The sequence below is a fragment of the Nicotiana tabacum genome, chromosome 16 (assembly GCF_000715075.1).
Source record: "Nicotiana tabacum cultivar K326 chromosome 16, ASM71507v2, whole genome shotgun sequence".
In the NCBI taxonomy this organism is placed as follows: domain Eukaryota; kingdom Viridiplantae; phylum Streptophyta; class Magnoliopsida; order Solanales; family Solanaceae; genus Nicotiana; species Nicotiana tabacum.
In genome coordinates this window covers 59,930,000-59,943,876 of record NC_134095.1, presented here as the reverse complement: position 1 = coordinate 59,943,876, position 13,877 = coordinate 59,930,000, and the positions used below count along the sequence as shown (strand labels likewise).

Below are 13,877 nucleotides of genomic sequence, written 5' to 3'. Positions count from 1 at the left end.
TCATTGAAAAATAGTCATTGTTTTCCTGTAACACGGAAAGTTCCAGCATAATATACTGGAGATTGGAGCACATGTGTATCAATTTTCAGCATATTATGTTGGACCAGTATATTATACTAAAACTCCGGCATATTATGCTGGAAGTCCAGTATATTATGTTGGAACTCCAATATATTATGCTGGAATATTTTTTGGATTTTAAGCAATATTTTCGTACAAATTTATCTTTACATAAAAAGTGGCTAAATTTCGATTACTTTTGAAATTGTGACTATTTTTCAATTATCACTCGTAAACCCTATAGAAAGTGAATGCTCAAGAAAGGCTAACTCAATTGCAACTGGCTCAGTCTACGATTTTTAAATTTTTCGAGGAAAATAAATATTAAATTTACCCCTTAATTAGCACAAGGATTCAACTCAGTGGCATTGGTGAAATCTTGGTAACAAGAATTCAACTCAATGATATTTATGTGATATACCACACAAGAGGTAGCATACAAATCGTACTCTCTCTTTTACACTTTCTCCTTGTGACCATCTCCGACTCTAATACCAAATTTCACACTAAAATGGTGTAACACCAAATTTATTTCAACTATTACATCATTTTTTACATTAAAAAAAAATATTTCTTCTCTCTTCTATATTATATTATTATCTTCTATTTAAATTTTATTTTTTATTTCCTTCAAACAAATTCTCTCTTTTTTCTCTTTTCCATATTCATCATATATAATTCTATCTTTAGCAATATTAGATATCTTATATTTACATTTTTTATTTTTAAATAATAGTTATATTTCTTTTTATACAATTATAATAATAATAAAATTAACTTATAATTTTATATAAATATAATATATATAAAAAAATAAGATATAAAATTAAAATTATCAAGATCTTAATATAAAAATTAATTATATACACAATATATGATAAATTAGAAGTCCAAAAAAATAAAAATAAAAATAAAATAATAATAATAATAAATCAAATTTGGTGTTGATGAATAGTGTCACACCAAATTTGGTGCGACACTATTCATGCACTATAATGGTGCAAGATTTGGTGTTCCATTGGAGAAAAAAATATCAAATTTTACAATTTAGATTTGGTGCAAAAAATAGTGCACCCTTGAAGATGCCCTTAGAACGCAGAATAACATTGAAACATTTAAATAGAATATCTCAACATCCAGCTAAAAAATATAATTATTATTTGTAAAGTTCAACCAATCATACAGTTCTATTATTTGTAATATAACTAGCTGGCATTTGTCCTTCCATCATTACACCAACATGTCTCCAACAATACATAACTAAAAGCAAGAAAACCCACACATATAGTTTGCAGTTCAAAGTTCATTAATTAGGAACATTATTATTTATCATCACCATCTTAAATTTTGAGATAATTAAAATCCATCAAATAGCAAAAGTTTGACAGGCACATGATATTTGGGCAGATGGCAAATCCAACCAACTAGAAACAGCAGCAGCAGCACTCTTCCAAAATACAGCAGCAACAAAGAGCGGCCAAACTGTAAAAAGCAATCAGCACTAGGTAAATAAATATAGTTTTGTTATAAAATAAAAGTAATGCAGTAAAATGTAAATAAGAAGAGATAGAAAGAAGGGAGAAGTGTTTTCTTCTTTCACTTTGGTGTAATTTTTCATTGCAATTACATGGCTTTTTATAGGCATAAAAAGTAAAGATGATGGACATAAAATAGGAAATTTAATCTTTAAGTTATTCACAACATGGGCATCCAATGTAGTATCCAATGTAGTATCCAAAGTAGTTACCAATGTACAAACTATTCATAACACTCCCCCTTGGATGTCCATGTAAGATAATGTGCCTCATTAAAAACTTACAAAAAAAATATTGGGATGTACATAGTTATTTATAATATGCATTGCTTGTTGCCTCATTAAAAACCTTACCAGGAAAACCCAGTGGGACAAAACCTTGGTTAAGGAAAAGAGTGCAACGTGTAGTTACTCCCCCTGATGAAAAATCACTTAATGTCTCGAAGACGACGCATTCCAATCTTATATATCAACTTTTCAAATATTGAGGTTGGTAATGCCTTAGTGAACAGATCAGCCAAATTATCACTTGAACGAACTTGTTGTACATCTATTTCACCATTCTTCTGAAGATCATGAGTGAAAAAGAATTTCGGTGAAATGTGTTTTGTTCTGTCTCCTTTGATATATCCTCCTTTCAATTGAGCTATGCATGTAGCATTGTCTTCATACAATATTGTTGGAATATTCTCTTTCGAAGAAAGACCACATGTTTGCTGAATGTGTTGAGTTATAGATCTAACCAAACGCATTCTCGACTTGCTTCGTGAATGGCTATTATCTCTGCATGATTTGAAGAAGTAGCAACCATAGTTTGTTTTGTCGAACGCCATGATATGGATGTACCTCCACTTGTAAATAAATAGCCTGTCTGAGATCGACCTTTGTGTGGATCAGACAAATATCCTGCATCTGCATAACCAATCAATGATGGCTTGGATTCATTTGAATAAAATAAACTCATATCAATGGTCCCTTGGAGGTATCTGAATATATGTTTAATACCATTCCAGTGTCTTTGTGTTGGCGAAGTACTAAATCTTGCCAATAAGCTTACTGAGAAAGCTATATCTGGTCGGAAATTATTGGCAAGATACATTAATGCCCCAATTGCACTAAGATATGGTACTTCGGCACCAAGAAGCTCTTCATCATTTTCATGAGGTCGGAATGGATCTTTCTTTATATCAAGTACAACCATCGGGGTACTCAATGGATGTGCTTTATCCATATAGAATCGCTTTAAAATCTTTTCGGTGTATGTCGATTGATGGACAAATATTCCATCTTTCATATACTCAATTTGTAGACCAAGACAATATTTTGTCTTTCCAAGATCTTTCATTTCAAATTCTTTCTTCAAACAGTCTACTGTTTTTGGAAGCTCTCCAGGAGTTCCAATGATATTTAAATCATCAACATACATGGCGATTATAACAAATTCAGATCTAGACCTTTTTATAAAGACACAGAGACAAATTGGATCATTCTTGTACCCTTCTTTCAACAGGTATTCACTTAGGCGATTGTACCACATACGTCCTGATTGCTTCAATCCGTATAAAGATTTCTGAAGCTTTATTGAACAAGTTTCTCGAAAATTTTTATATGCTTCTGGCACTTTAAATCCCTCAGGTACTTTCATAAAAATTTTGTTGTCTAATGATCCATACAAATAGGCTGTAACAACATCTATTAGATGTATATCAAGTTTTTCTTGTACTGCCATATTTATGAGATACCTGAAGGTGATATCATCTACTACAGGAGAATATGTCTCCATATAATCAATTCCAGGCCTTTGGGAAAACCCTTGTGCCACAAGTCGTGCTTTATATCTAACGACTTCATTTTTATCATTTCGTTTTCGCACAAAAATCCATTTATACCCTACTGGCTTTATGCCTTCAGGTGTTCGAACTATGAGTCCGAAGACTTCACGTTTTCCAAGTGAAGTTAACTCTGCCTGGATAGCGTCTTTCCATTTTGGCCAATCATTTCTCTGTCTACGTTCATTGACAGATTTTGGTTCAAGATCCTCATCTTATTGCATTATTGCAACAGCAACATTATAAGCAAAAATGTTATCGATAACAATATTATTTCGGTTCCATGTTTTCCCGGTTGAGACGTAACTTATTGATATCTCTTCATTTTCATTATTTTTAGGTACCTGGACCTCCCCTAAGGTCTTATCATTTGTTACATCTTGGGGCTCTTCTTGAGCCACTACTTCTATGTTATGTTCACTTTGATCACTTGCTCCTTTTCTTCTTCGAGGATTTTTATCTTTAGAACCGATTGGTCTACCACGTTTCAAGCATGGCTTAGACTCATTTGCTTTAATTAATTGTTCTGTCGGGATATCAACTCGAATTGGAGCATTAACAACTGGAATATGTGACTTAGTCACCCTTGGTAGGTTAGTGAATGCATCTGGCAATTGATTTGCAATATTTTGTAAATAAATAATCTTTTGAACATCTTGTTCACATTGATTTGTTAGAGGATCTAAATGAGACAGTGATAATGCATTCCAATCTATCTTCCTTTTCAGCTGCTTATTTTCTCCCCCTAATGTTGGATATACTGATTCATTAAAATGGCAATCAGAAAATCTTGCCGCAAATAAATCTCCAGTCATCGGCTCTAGATATTTTATAATAGAAGGAGATTCATATCCAATATATAACCCCAACCTTCTTTGAGGACTCATCTTTGTGTGTTGTGGTGGAGCAATTGGAACATATATCGCACAACCAAAGATCCTAAGATGGAAAATATTTGGCTCCTGACCAAAAGCCAATTACAATGGGGAGACTTTATGATAACTTGTGGGCCTTATCCGCACAAGTGTTGCTGCGTGCAAAATAGCATGACCCCATACTGAAATGGGAAGTTCTGTTCTCATAAACATTGGTCTAGCAATTAATTGGAGGCGTTTGATCAATGATTCTGCTAGACCATTTTGTGTATGAACATGAGCAACCGGATGCTCAATTGTTATCCCAGTTGAAATACAATAATCATTAAAGGCTTGGGATGTAAACTCACCGGCATTATCAAGACGAATTGTCTTAATTGCATAATCTGGAAATTGTGCTCTTAGCTTTATTATTTGAGCCAACAATCTCGTAAATGCCATATTGCGAGTTGATAGTAAGCACACATGTGACCATCTTGTAGATGCATCTACCAAAACCATATAATATTTGAATGGTCCACATGGAGGCTGAATGGGCCCGCATATATCACCATGTATACGTTCCAGAAATGCAAGGGATTCCATCCTATCTTTAATAGTTGATGGTCTAATAATTAATTTTCCTTGAGAACACGCACCACAAGAGAATTCCTTAAATTGAAGAATCTTTTGATTCTTCATTGCATGTCCATGTGAATTCTCAATTATTTTACGCATCATATTAGAACCAGGATGGACCAACCGGTCATGCCAAATAATAAAATTATCTTGATTAGTAAACTTCTCGTTTACTACGGCATGTGTTTCAATCGTGCTAATACTTGTGTAGTATAAGCCGGAGGAAAAAACAGGTAATATTTCAAACACATATTTCTTACCGGACATTATTGTAGTAATATAAAGATATTCAATCTTTTCATCATTTGTAGTCTCAATATGATAGCCATTTTGGCGAATATTTTAGAAACTTAATAAGTTTCTTTGAGATTTACTACAATATAGTGTTTTATCAATAGCCAAATTTGTTCCTCCTGGTAGTAATAAATTGGCTCTTCCAGAACCTTCAATTAATCTTGTACTACCGGATATTGTATTAACATTCGCTTCTTTCATTACCAAATAAGAGAAATATCTCTTATCTCTTAAAATAGTGTGTGTTGTAGCAATATCCAGAAGACATATATCATCTTTATTAATCTTGAGTCCAACTGAAGACTGGAGAATTTTCATATTCTTCATAAAAAAGACAAATAATACATCATAAGAAATATGAAAGACAAGCAGGAAAAAAAACATTAAGAAATACATTAGAAATGTAGAAACTAGCAACACATGATGCCTTAGGAAAATACACTCAAGAAAAATAAACTAGTTGCAAACATAAACATAACAACTTTTATAGCTTCATTCCCCAGTAAGATGATTAGTTCTTCAGTCAATATCCTCAAAGAAGTCCCCAACTTCTAAATGAGTAATATTTGTTAGGCCTTCAAAATCATCATCTTTATATGCAAGATGCGCCTTAGAATCATATTTATTTGAGGGACCTGCTTCATCATCATTATTTTGAAAGGTCAAGTGTGCCTCCACATTATTTTCTTTTTTCTTGAGGGAGGCTTGATAAAGTTTGACAAAATGTTCTGGCGTACGACAAATGCGTGCTCAATGACCTCTCATACCACATCGGTGACACATACTAGCTTTACCTTTTGAATGATTAATTTGAGAACCCTTATTGTTCTCCAATTTATTTCCACCATAATGACGATAATTGTTTCGCCCCCTGCCACGTCCACGTTTACGACCATGTCCACGACCACGGTAATTATTTTATTTTCTTTCAAACTTATCATATGTTGCTACAACATTCACTTCCGGAAATGGAGCTGACCCAGTGGGACGGGCTTCATGATTTTTCATTAATAGAGTATTATTCTGCTCAGCCACAAGTAGGCATGTGATTAACTTAGAATATTTCTTAAAACCTTTTTCACGGATGTTGTTGTAGCACCACATCTGAAGCGTGAAAAGTAGAAAATATTTTTTCCAATAAGTCCTCATCTGTGATAGTGTCTCCACATAATTTTAATAGAGAACTTACTTTAAAGATAGCAGAATTATACTCACTTACGGTTTTAAAGTCTTGCAACCTTAAATGTATCCACTCATACCGAGCTTTCGGTAATACCGTAAGTTTTAGGTGGTCATATCGATCCTTCAAATTAATCCATAATTCAAGTGGATCTTTTACGGTTAAATATTCAGTTTTTAACCCTTCATGTAGATGATGACGAAGGAAAATCATGGCATTCGCTTTATCCTGATTTGATGCTTCATTTCCTTGTATAATAGTATTTCCAAGACCTTTAGCGTCAAGGTGAATTTCAGCATCAAGAACCCATGATAAATAGTTCCTCCCGGTGATGTCAAGTGCCACAAATTCAAGTTTTGATAAATTTGACATAGTGAAAACTTAATAAAATATGGCTCAACTTAGCGGGAGTTAAGAATAAAATTAGAGCATCGTGCTGATAACGTGTTATAAAATAAAAGTAATGCAGTAAAATGTAAATAAGAAGAGATAGAAAGAAGGGAGAAGTGTTTTCTTCTTTCACTTTGGTGTAATTTTTCATTGCAATTACATGGCCTTTTATAGGCATAAAAAGTAAAGATGATGGACATAAAATAGGAAATTTAATCTTTAAGTTATTTACAACATGGACATCCAATGTAGCATCCAATGTAGTATCCAAAGTAGTATCCAATGTACAAACTATTCATAACAAGTTTAACTTTTATACATCGATAATATAAAATAAATATACTCATTCGACGGATAATTGCAAGTAACTTTTCTATATAAGTGCAACTACTATCCTGAAAAAAAAATACTATACTTGTAAAATCCAAATAAATACATTTCTTTGAAGATCGATCTTTAATTTTTTTTTTCCCACTTGACTTTTTCATAGTTCTATGATTAAATTATAAACTTATTTATTATTCAAATTCGTTTACATCATTGGTCAAAAACACTGAATTTAAAAATGTACCACTTTAATTCTAGAAACTACCAGTGATATATGTCTAACTGCATACTTTCTTCATGAAACTTAATACTCCTAAAAAATTCAGCGAGATGAAGTACTTCAACTAGAGCGAATTTCCTGACCACAAGTTTACTTCAAACATAAATCTCTAACATATAAATATCTGTGGCTTTTTTACCATAAAATTTACGATCATGCATTTTTGTGTATCCATTTTTCCCAGTTTCGCAAGTCTATTTTTGACGAAGAACACACAATGCTAGTATTTCTTTGCTTCTTTTCTCTCGAAAATTAAAAAAATTATTCCTTTTTTTTTTCTTTTTTATTTTTTGGTTTTGTGGGCACAAACTAAATAATGGAGCAGCCAGAAATGAGACATGTATTTTCTGGACATTCATCTGTAAACATTAGGAAACTTCGGTGCTTTTGAACTTTTTCTTAATCAAAATGTCATGTGCTAAAGTTATCTACCTAATTATACAATTATATATATCTAAGAAGAATTAAAAGAGAAAACAGAAAGCGAGGGATTTGTCAGCCAACTCTACTCGTGTTCCCCAGCCGTTGTGTTGTGATGAATGTTCTAAGAGAATTAGTGCCATTAATTTTTTTGATGTGAACGTACAGTGATTATTGTTATTGACTGGTTTTTATTATGTAGTGATCTTGGGGTAGAAAAAATTATACTCCAAATGGCAAAATTTTAGCAGTAGCACTTCAGTTTGACTCAATTGAATTTGGGAAGATATTATAATCTTGACAGCGTAATAACCCAAATGTCAATTGATTCGAAAGTTCAATTGGAAATCAAGGAGTAGAAATATACAGCTAATCAAGACTTTATGAAAGTATGCTTATAATAAGATGTATAGTATTACATACCAATCAACGTTCTTGAATATCATAAAAAGATTCAATTAGTTTTACTAGCATATTATACTGTCCTCATCATTCAGTTATTAATTTGCAAGTTAACCTTCCACTTGTATTACTTGAGGGTCATATTTATACATTTACAAATAGTTGTGGGGGACACTTATTTATTTGACACATGAAGTACGCGCCCCAATTATCGAAAAAATAACAAAACTGCTTCCACAATTACGAAAGATAAATTTCTATATCTCGCATCTACTTGAATTGTGGGAATATGAAAATCTCTTTCGAGAGAGAGTTGACATACCAGCCTTTGAGGAATGAGGAACATCCGTTACGCTCGTGGTGGTGATAGATATGTTGAGGAGGTGGTGGTGGAGGAGCGTATTGATCATTGAAGTATCCTTGATAACTTGGCGGCGGAAGATAGTTCTGACCGTAGTACCCGCCGCTTGGTGGTGGAGGAGGTGCACCATACCCTAACAATCAAATGATGTCAAAACTATGACTTAATTAAATGACCGGTACACTAAGCTCCATGAGAGGAAAAAAAAAAGATAAATAGAAAAGAAATTGACTTGCCTGGCGGAGGATACGAACTCATTATATTGGTCTCAAATGGTACTTTGAGCACAGAGAAAGCAGCAGAACTAGGGACCAAAGCTAAAATAATTATGGACAGTTGCAGCTAACATATAAGAGGGCTGAAAGTACTCCCAGGCACGTAGGAGTATTTTAAATCCATTAACCTATATCCATGATTCTTTAAGTTCCCATCTAGTGGGCGTGGCACATTCAATTAATGTGTGTTCACGTGATTCTTTTTCTATTATTTCTCTTGTTACCATTGCACGTGAAAAAGGATATTTATGTTGCGTTTTATTTAATAAAATAAAGAGGTGTGAATGGGAAATAGTAGAATTTTTTTGAATTGGTTCCTTTCATAAAGGAAAGGGAAAATGCATAAGTACCCCTAATCTATACCCGGATTCTCAATTACACACTTTTTCTTTGCGGGAATCCTATTACCCCCTAAACTTGTTTTAAATGGAATTATTTGCACATTTAACGCTACGTGGCAGAGTGTGTGTATTTCACTCTTCCAAAGGAGAGTGAGAAGCAAAAAAAATTATTTTCAGATTATTTTTATTCTTTTTTACCATTTTTTCTTACTTTTTTTTTCTTTTCCTTTTCCTTTTTCTTTGTCTTTTTTTTTCGTTTCTTCTCTAATTCCAGCGGATATTCATTCACCGGCGACTTTGTCTAATCTTTTTTCCTCTTTTTACCCTTTTCACACACAAATTAAACTCTCAAAAAGATTTATTCATAAGCAAAGCAAAATATACTCAGATTTGGGAGAAAAAAATCATCATCGGAAAATCTTCCCACGCCGAAAAAATTAATGTATTGAAATTTTAATTGGAAAATGTTTTCTCAACTTATATTCGTTTTTATTTCTTTTGCTCTTCCTCCCACACATAAATTACACTTCCAAGAAATATTTATATATATATAAAATAAAATACACTTAGATCGGGATAAAAATCTATTGCCGGAAAAAATAGTATTTGTGAAATTTCGATGACCACCATTTTATGTTGCCGGTGACCAAAACAAAAAGAAAGAGAATGAAATAACCAAAAAAAAATAAGAATAATAAGAAATAAGAAAAAGGGATAAGAAAAAGAAGAAAGAATAAAAAAAAAGTACTAAAAATATATGTGGGGACACATGTAGCTCACCACTTGCCAAGAGTTTCGTTGTCTAGTTTTATGGTGCAAATAATTCCATTTAAAATAAGTTTAGGGAGCTAATAGGATTCCCGCAAAGAAAAAGTGTGTAGTTGAAAATCGAGGTATAGGTCAGGACTCAGGGGGTACTTATGCATTTTTCTAAAGGAAATTTGTCCCTTATTGGATAAGAAGAGGGAAATTCTTGTGTCAATAATGGTTTCACAAAAATCAACCTCAACTTCAGAAACAATATTTAATTATCATAGACGGTCCATAAATGCGGAAAGAACGATCAATTTAGTAATCAAACTCGTTTAAGCATGGATATCATGAATTCATGATCAAAGAAAATAATAAATTACAAGAAACAAGTCTCACCCGCATGCTTTAATCCAACAATAACGCATAGGTACTCGTCACCTCACATATACATAGTACCCAACATTTAAACAAGTAGCACATAGGCAAATAAATCCTAATCCCTCAAGTCAAGATTAACCACGACACTTACCTCGCTCCAAAGATCAACTCAAAGCTCAACCACAACCTTGCCTTTCAAACAAGCCTCTGAACCAACCAAATCTAGCAAATTATCAACCAAACGATTCAAAATAAGCCTTAGGAACTACCCACAAATGAAAAAGGTTCAATTTAGGTCATTATTGAAAAAGTAACAAAAGTCAACTCTCGGACCCACTTGGTCCAAACTCGAAATTCGGATCAAAATTTTGATTATTCATTTACCCCCGAGCCCGGTTATATAATTTATTTCGAAATCTGACCTCAATTTGAGGTCTAAATTCTAATTTTACAAAAATCCCTAATTCTACCCAAACCCCCAATTTCCACCATGAAAATCCTAGATTTTAGGTTGAAATCTAATAAAATGTAATGGAAGATTGAAAGAAAATATGTTAGAATCACTTACCAATGAATTGGGGAAGAAGGGTTCTTGGAAAAATCGCTTTTAAGGTTTTCTAAGTTTGAAAATTTGAAAGAAAACTCCTCGCAATTGCGAAGGTCCCCCATTTCTACTATCATCACACTTGCGATGATTTGTTCGCAAATGTGAACTGTGGTCTTCCGTTTTTGCGACCCCTTTGATCGCAGTTGTGACCCTTGGCTGACCTACCCCTCTTCGCCAATGTGAAGATTTTCTTCACAATTGCGGCCCAAGCAGGAATTGAACTCTTCGCAATTTTTTCGAGGTCAGGGACCTGCACCACAAGCACACCAACATTGTTTTCTAACTCCAACCCTCTGAGTAGCTTATTCGAAACTCACCCAAAACCTCGGGGCTCCAAACCAACATGCACACAAGTCCAAAAATATCATACGAAGTTGCTCGCTCGATTGATTCGCCAAAATAACACCTAAAACTATGAATCAGACACCAAATCAAATGAAATTTTCAAGAAAACTTTAGAATTGCTATTTTAACAACCGAACGTCTGAATCACGTCAAACTAACTCCGTTTCAAATCAAATTTGACAGAAAAGTCATAAATATAGTAACAGATATATACCGGGTTCGGAAACTAAAATACAAACCCGATATCAACAAAGTCAAGCATTGGTCAAACCTTCAAAGTCATTAAGCCTTTTAACTTTCAAATTTCAACAAAAAGTAATAGCTCGAGCTAGGGACCTTCAAATTTGATCTCGGACATACTTCCAAGTCCCAAATCACAATACGGATCCATCGAAACTGTCAAAATACGGTTCCGAATCCGTTTGCTCAAAACGTTGACCGAAGTCAACTCAAATGGTTTTTTAAGGCAAAATTTCATATTTTATTAATTTTTAACATAAAATCCTTCAGGAAAAATACCTGGATCGCGTACGCAAATTGAGTAAGGCTTAAAGAAGCTATTGGATGCTTCGAAACACAGATTTAAGATTTAAACTCTAGATGACCTATCGGGTCATCACAACTCAATTAAAGATACATTTTTTTGACATAAAGTAGATTCTTGGACTTCTTCAAAATGAAGAGCAAATCAAACTAGAAAGTAAAGGCAAAAGCAAAAAACTAGATTATAGGAAACACTTTATGAATTCCGGAGAAGTTTAGATTTGTTACAATTTGGGATATAAGAAATGTCTTTATTCATTGCTGAAGTTTAAATCTCAATGTCATGGATCAAGATCACGTTAAAGTGTCTCGAGCATCTACAAAAGAAAACTTCTTTTGCCACTAAACAATGTCTTATTTGTTACTATTTGATTGTTCTCTATTTTTGGCCATATCAAGATTGAGAGCCATATAGTTTAGTTTCAGAATACCTATTTTTACAAAATCATGATTAAGGAAAAAATTTACACAAAATATTTAGGTAATAAGACTTTCTATATAATTCAAATAAGGAAAGACTTAATATACAAAACTTACTTAATTTAATATTCTTAAATATTAAAAATATAATTAAATGACTATTTTGTCTAGTGTGAAAGTCATTTTTAAAGGACAAAAAAGACGAATAATATTTTTCTGAAGGCGTCGTACTTTTAATATAATATCAAAAATACTAAAAATTATTAAGTTTAAGTTCTAGATCTCTGCATTTATATTAGTAGAACTGTTATTTTATTATTTGAAACAATAAAAATACTGAACGGAAGACAAGAATAAATAAAGATTTAAAAAATATAATTTATTTGCAAATAATAAAGTGAACGATGATGTAACATTCTACTAAGACATGATTTTTGTTATATCAAGTTACTGAAGCTAAAATTTTGCCACATAATATGTTGGACAAAAAGCGATCATCCCTGAAGCTAAGACTTTGTCAAAATATATTGGACAAAAAATGATCATCCCAGTTGTAATATTGACTCCATCCAAGTCAAAATACCTTTTAAATGCAAGCGAAAATAATGTCCTATCACATTATTCTTTTGTAATTATTAAAAGATGAATCATTATCTCATATATATATGACAATTTTTAATTAAACACGTGTTTACAAACGAATCATTTTATGATCCTCGTCACGAGTTACAAGTAGGGGTGTACGAAGGAAACCGACAAATCGCACCAACCCGATAATCCGAGTCAAATCGAGAAAAAAAACCCGACTATGGTTTGGTTTGATTTGGTTTGGTGTTGGAAAAAAAACCCGACCATAATTGGTTTGGTTTGGTTTTAACTAAAGAAAGTCAAACCGAAACCAAACCAACCCGACATTACATATATAAATTTTTTAGATATATTTAATATATAAATATACTTATTGTGATGGAATTTATAAATATTTCTTAAAAAATTTCATAATTTTATCTTTTAAGGTATTATTTCAAGGTTGGACTTAGAACTTTTGAATGCTCCAATAAGTTTTATAGCCATTAATATTAGTAAATTAAATAATGCTAACAAAAGCCCAAACCAAAATCAAATCAATACTAATGCTAACAAAAAATATTCAATTCAATATTACGAACGACAATGTATTGAATATCTATTTTTGTTTTGCAATAATTTAGATAAAAATGCATAACCTATTTTTATTTTTCTTTAGCGTTTAGTCATGTAATTAATACTCCCTTATTAGTCTACTTATTTTAGTATGACTTAGTACTTTTAGATTATGTTTCTTTTCATTATTGCTTTTTAAGTAGCAATATTTATATTATATAATTTTATTGTCTTTATTGTTGAATATTTTAGGATAATGCCATGACACATCTCATATTTTTTATTATTTTCTTGGAAAATACTTTATATAGTTGTATCTTCCTAGAATTAAAGAAGTATTTTGAACATAAGTTATATGTTTTGTTCTACGAAGATTTTACCGGAAAAAACCCGAAAAATCCGAAAACCCGAGAAAAATCGAGATTGAAAAACCCGAGTTTTATTGGGTTGGTTTGGTCTTTAGATTTAATAACCCGACACAATTGGTTTGATTTGGTAATTG

The 13,877-nt window shown here is 32.4% G+C and overlaps 1 long non-coding RNA gene across 1 annotated transcript; it reads right to left on the bottom strand.

Annotated features, from left to right (window-relative positions):
* Positions 1-1,221: 1,221 nt before the first annotated feature.
* On the bottom strand, positions 1,222-8,946 carry LOC142170692 (uncharacterized). The gene is made up of 3 exons (XR_012700063.1): positions 8,807-8,946; positions 8,532-8,703; positions 1,222-1,542 (listed from the first exon to the last, which is right to left on the bottom strand). It is a non-coding gene; the product is annotated as an uncharacterized LOC142170692 (long non-coding RNA).
* Positions 8,947-13,877: the final 4,931 nt, after the last annotated feature.